Genomic DNA, 6,605 nt, shown 5'->3' with positions numbered 1-6,605 from the left:
TATAATTTTCCAGAAATAATAATACAAAATTATCATTCACCAAGTAATATAAATCACAGATCCATACTGATAAAATGAATAAAGAAATGGAAATTTCAATGAGGAATACAGACAGTTCCATATCTCCAATTGCCTCCCCACAAAACACTCAAGAATTGGAAAGTGAAAGATCAACATTTCAGAAGAGAAACCCAGCAGACACCACCTTCATTGATCAATGTCAACATCATCAGAAAGGGGAAATCAAAATTATAGGTCACATGAGAGGATGCAATGAAAAAAATTGCTGAATCCCTTATGGGAGACTTTTCCCAAAAAAACATAACATCGAGTCTAATCATGTTGAAACATACAAAAGTACAACTGAGGGACATTTTACATAAATTCTATCTTAAGAAATTGAAGGTAGTGAAAACTGAAGATTGTTCTACACTGAAACTGACTAACAAAAGATCAGACTTTTGTCTAAATGCTTAGGTTCAGCTGGATGTGCTGGCTCAGGACTGTATTCCCAGCTATTCAGAAGCTGTGGCAGGAGGATCACAAGTGCAAAGCAATCCTGGGTCACACAGTAAGATCCTGTTTCAAATGAATGAATTAATTCACTAACTTATAAATTAATTAAATAGTGGGGCCATTTGTAATAATAAAAATTGAAAATACATATAAGACTTTACCAAAGCGGTATTTAACTCCACAAAGAATGAATGGCAATGGGGGCAGAAGTGGGGTCCCTGTCGGCTGGGTCCTAGTCCTGGGCTGGACTGAGCAGTCACAGCGTGGGCTGAGCTGGGCCACCAGGGCCCAGGCAGGTGCTGAAAATGAGGGACACAGCCATGAGGGCAGAAATCTCCAAGTTCTTAAGACTTTGAGAAACCACTCTGCAGAGGAGACCCTGCTAAAGAGGCCCTTGACTGAAGAGTGGAATGTGGGGCCTTGTGCGGGAGAGCTTGCCCAAGTGTCCTTTTGCATTTCCCTCTGTAGGTCCAGACCACCAATGGAAAAGAATCTCCCTGAAGGCACAGGCCCCGTGCACATGCTGTTTGGGCATTTTGTAGCTAATGGGAAGTGGCTCGGGTCTCAGCTGGTGCAAGGGATGCAAGGGAAAATTAAACTTGTTTTTGAGGATGCCTGACACCAGTAGATTTTTACCTGTCCATCAGATCCTGTGTTCTTTATGTCATTGAAACTGATCTGGTGGCAGGAAATGGCTGTAGAAAAAGATTTGTTTGAATTAGAAATTCTGATAACCTTCAAAGGATTATAGTAGTTGAAAAAACACAGATAAAAGAACAGTACTTCCCAGTCACACAAAAGTTTACTGTGCTGGACCTTGGGATGGTGTTACTTCCGTGGCCAACCAGGTGGAAGCATCATTGTTCAGTTAGTACAAGAGCAATCCAAAGAACCCAGTAAGAAACCTTTCCTCTGGAAGAAATGGGATCTGTTCTCTGAGCCATACCTCCTTTGAACTGTGCAGCAGATCTCAGGAGTTGGAAAAGGTAAAGCTTCCCTTCTGCTTCAGAAGTTTCCAAGTATCCAGCAACTGAGCAACACTTCCATTCAAGAACTTGAGTGGGTAGTAGGTCAAGTGGTAGCATAGCAAATCCACACCTTCTTTACCCAGTCCAGGTGACAGTTGCCCTCACATCTACTTTATTTTCTCCTTTTGACTATGAACTACAGGATCTGGTAGTCATATTTTAAAAACAAGAAAAGGTCTGGGGTTGTAGCTCAGCGTTCGAGTGTTTGCCTAACATGTGTGAGGCACTGGGTTCGATTCTCAGCCACACATAAAAATAAATAAAGGCATTTTATACATACACAACTAAAAAATTTTTAAAAAACAAGAAAAAATCCAGGCTCAGTGGCACATGCCTCTAATCCCAGTGGCTGGGGAGGCTGAGGCAGGAGGACCACAAGTTCAAAGACAGCCTCAGCAATGTAGCAAAACACTGTCTCGAAATAAAAAATGGCTGGGAATGTGACTCAGTGGTTAAGGGTTCCTGGATTCAATCCCGAGTACAAAAAACAAACAAACAACCCTCCCCACCCCTACTCCCACACACGCACACAAAAAAAACCCTAAGAAAATAGAATATTTTACAGCATTTGGTGAAAGCTGAGATAGGCCTGATGGAGCCTGTGCTTATGATGATTTACTAAGTTTGGACATTTAAATTACCCTCAGGTGGCAATGCCTTCATTCTGATTAGATAGGCAAACACTGGACAGAATCGTCCTAAGAGAGTCAGGAACTATCAGTAAAAAAACCAGTTATGGCAGGTTTTTATGAGCGATCCTGACCTGTATCTGGCATGGAACAGACTTTCAGGTAGTGGATATATCCATCTAAAGGAAACTAATCTCTTTAGTTAAAATGAGCCCCTTCCTCCTTCTTGGACTCAGAGCTGTTCTTTAGGTCTGGTCTGCATATACCTGTGCTGCCAGTATAAATAAACAAGTGCACAACGATAACAAAAAAGAATGAATGGCAATATAGCTGTTCAGAGCCTGTTGGACACCTGACATTTGGGCAGTCTGAGCACATATAACACAACAGCATTTTTTAGTTGTATGTGCCAAGAGACAGTCTTAAATATTATATATTAATTCCATCATACATTTATAATATAAACATATTTTTCTTCTAGAGTTTCATATCAGTTTCCATATCATATTCTTAGTAAAATAATTAAAATTCTATATAAAAAGACTAATTATATATTACTTATTATTCAGATCATACATTCTTGTCTCGGAATTTTTGCTGTATTCTTGAAATACTTCCAAAAGTACATCTTCACTTATTAGTAGATCTCAGAATAGAAGCTCTGAAGGTTCTAGATTCAAACTCAGTAGAAGCCATGCTGTCATGGTTCTGCATGCAGACATTTCAAGGCAATGGGTGTAGCTTCTAACCACTAATATTTCCCTTACTATACAACTTCTCCTCAGTACAAGACTGCCATTAGTATTTCCAATAGAAGAGTGGTCTGGGACAGGCCTTGTTTGAAATGAATTACATAATGCTCTTTCTCCATGAGAAGTTCAGCACTGACCTCTTCTAGCATCTCTCTGTCCTTGAAGGTCTGCGGGATTAGCAGAGATGCGTCTGTCTTGGAAGCGCTGGGGGCGCTTTGCCAGGTCTCTGGGCGTGGAAGGCGAAGGCTAGGTGCCCAGCCTAGCAGTCTGGGACGGCTCGGATGGCAGGGAAGGCAGGACGGGGAGCATTGGCCACTGGGGTCCATTCGTGGCTGAGTCTTGGAGCTGCTGCAGCAGCAGGTACAGAAGCTGGAGCCGGAATTTGCCGAAGAGGGAAGTTGGCGGGCACAGAGTGGGCGGCCTGGCCCTCATTTAGGTGGAGGATTGCGATCCCTACAGGTAACCTGCGTCGCGAGCGGGGCGGGGCGAGGTCCTTGAGGTCCTTGTCTTGGCGCAGTCCGGGATGAGGCGCTCCCCGCATCCCACTAGCTCGGCCTCCAGCCACCCTGTTCCTTGTCTGGGGATCCCGTTCCCCAAACCAGGACTATTTTCTTGAGCACTCTCAGGTAACTCTTTTGCTTTTGCACTCTCTATCTTCTCCTTTATGTTACTAAATTAACATTCACTTGCACTTGAGGTCAGTAGAGAAGCAAGATATTTGGGGTTATCTAGTTTTTTCTTAACAGTTTTTTTCATTTCCTAATGCACTTTGTTTTTTATTATGTTTGAAGCAAAAAGTAATTTATTACAGACAGATGTACGTGATTTGGGAGTTTTTCCTCTTGGTTAAATTTTAAGAAGGCTAAACTGATATTCTACTTTAAATTTTATTATCCTTATAAAAAAGAAAAGGATTCCTTCCACCTAGGTCCTGTCAATAGATGAATAGATAAGGAAAAGGTGGTATACAAACACAGTGGAGTATTATTCAGCCAAAAAGAAGAATGAAATCATGTCATTTGCATGAATATGGACACAATCCAAGATCCTTTTTTTAAGTGAAACAAGACAGACTTAAAAAGATAAGTATTACATGTTTTCTCTCATTGTATGTGAAATTGGGTGGGGAGGCAGCCTGAAAGTAGCAGAGAGACTATTGAGAAGAATAAGGAGGGGGAGGAGAGGGTAATGAGGGAGCAGAAATGATCAAACTATGTAATATGCATGTACAAATATGCCACAACAAAACCCATTATCTATATAATTAATGTACACTAATAAAGTTCCAAAAAATCAAAAATTTAAATTTCTCATTGAAAAAGAGAAAGATTCTCAAATGATACATTTTCGAGAACAAATCATGGTCCAAATGGAATATAAAACCTAAAAATTAGAATGAAACTTGAAAGCATATGTTAAGGAAAATAAGTCAGACTTAGAAAGTTAAGGGTGGTGTGTTTTCTCTCCTAGGTGGAAGCTAAGAGGAAAAGGCAAAAGAAGGGTGGGGGGGATCTCAGCACAACTGAAGGGAGATCAGTAGAGTCAAGGAAAAGGACCAGGGGAAGAGAGGTGGGGACGTAAAGGGAAAATACTAGGGAACAGTACTGACCAGTTTATATCCCATACATGTGCACCAATGAATAATAACACTGAATCCCACTATTATGTATAATGATAATATACCAATAAAAATATGGAAAAATTCCTAAAAATTAAGAATTCTTAAAGATTATTTGTTTTGGATGCTTGTACACACAATTATACAATGATTTAAAATGTGATATAATCTAACCTCTATTATTCTAACTTGTATTGTTATTTTATAAGAATTTATTGACTTGATAAAAATCAACTGTTCTCCCTTAAATTGTCTATTGCCCTCTTAATGTTTATACCAACTGTTCTTCTATTTACTTATCTATTTGACAATTAAGACTTTTATTGATTATACACATAAAATTCACGGTTTTCACAGTAGCAACATATTCTTCTTGTATAAATAAATTTGTATTTGTATTTCAACCTAGGGATAGAATTTCAACATACAAAGGCAAAGAGATTTTCACTCCAAATCACATCTAGAATGCTTAACTACATTTGAAAGTGACCTGCAAGTTATTAACAATAAATCCAAATAACGTGCTTTATTGATGTGACTGACATTGCAACACTGAGTAACTATGATTTGCCTGTACAGTCACTCGATCCTTGCTGGCACCTTGATTCCTGAACCTGGTGCCAGAAGTGACACTGAGGTAGCCATTCAACTATCAGACCTCCCAAAGAGGCAAAGAGTAGTACTTCCCTCATTTTGAAAAGTTAAAAATATGCACATAAACAATGTTGCTTAGGAATTATGTATATCTGTGTCACAATTACAAAAGCATGTCTGAGAACAGGCACAAACCAAAGGCATGAATCTGGTTCTTTGCAGGGAAAGGTGGGCACACAGTAAAAGACACATACATAGAACGACCAATTGTATCTCTGCTATTTTATTTATTTATTTATGGTACTGGGGATTGAACCCAGGGGTGCACTGGGGATTGAACCCTGGGGTGCTCCACCACTGAACTACACCCACTATCCTTTTTATTTTTTTATTTTGATTCAGGGTCTCTAAGTTGCCAAGGCTGGCCTTCAACTTTTGATCCTCCTGCCTCAGCCTCTGGAGTAACTGTGTTTACAGGCATGTACCACCACAGCTGATCATAGATCATTTTTAATGGAAAACTTGTACAACATGTCTTTCTATTACAGCAAAAGAGAAAAAAATAGCTAAGCGTAAAGGAAACAGTATGATTGTGATTGAAACCAAATGAACGACAATCAAATCTGTAATTCTCAGAGGTAAGATCTCCAGTTTAAGTGGCATGTTAACTCAGGCCCCAAAACCAGCTTGTTGCGATGTTCCCTTACTTCTATTTAGGCATGTTTTTCTTTTTTGGTATTACCTGAAACAATTTTTTTCCCCTCCACAGCTTCTCAAACCTCTGATGAGGCACTGGACTGGGAAGTGTTTGGTTATAGTTGTTTGAAAGTATTAAGTAACTGCCTCATTTCCTGTTTTCTCTTTTCTCTAGATGCAACCACAGTTACAAAGCAAAGCAGGATATGACAGTTAGAGGGAATGTTGCAACAACAATGAAAACAGTCACTCTGAGTCTTAGGCTATTTGCTGATTTTCATTTCAGCAGATTATCTCTTGCAATAACACTCAGAATGAGCCTGGACTGTAGAAATGCAGAAGTCAACTGACACCAGTTGCCAGTGTCACTTAGCAGCTTGTTTGGACCCTGCCGAGTTGTTTTGTTTTCAATTAAAGTCTTCCCTCTAATCAGACCTTGGATTTGATTCTGAGTTTTTGTAACTTTAGAGCTACTTTATATCTTCAGGAAGGCTGAAACACAAGACAGCCAAGATTTAGAAACCAGCATGATTATTTAGGACAAAAGGAGGAAAGGGGTAAGGTGTCTACAGGTTCTGCTTCCGGTGAGTACAATATGAAATCAACCCCTTCACAGAAAGTTCTACCAGCACAGGTGAATTTGCCTTTCACAACACATGTAAATCTAAGTACCTACTCTGAAACTCAGAGGTATGGTGTTTTCTATTGGCCGTCCAGCAGAAAGTCAGGTTTTTTAAAGCATTGTTCTCCAGCAGAAATAAAATCAGTGGTT

The 6,605-nt window shown here is 39.7% G+C and overlaps 1 pseudogene; it reads left to right on the top strand.

Annotated features, from left to right (window-relative positions):
* Positions 1-997: 997 nt before the first annotated feature.
* On the top strand, positions 998-1,636 carry LOC124962750 (Fanconi anemia core complex-associated protein 24-like; annotated as a pseudogene).
* The last annotated feature ends 4,969 nt before the right edge of the window (positions 1,637-6,605 follow it).

Source organism: Sciurus carolinensis, chromosome 13, assembly GCF_902686445.1.
Source record: "Sciurus carolinensis chromosome 13, mSciCar1.2, whole genome shotgun sequence".
Classification (NCBI taxonomy): domain Eukaryota; kingdom Metazoa; phylum Chordata; class Mammalia; order Rodentia; family Sciuridae; genus Sciurus; species Sciurus carolinensis.
The sequence above is the reverse complement of the archived record's forward strand: the minus strand, read 5'-3'. Positions and strand labels throughout refer to the sequence as shown.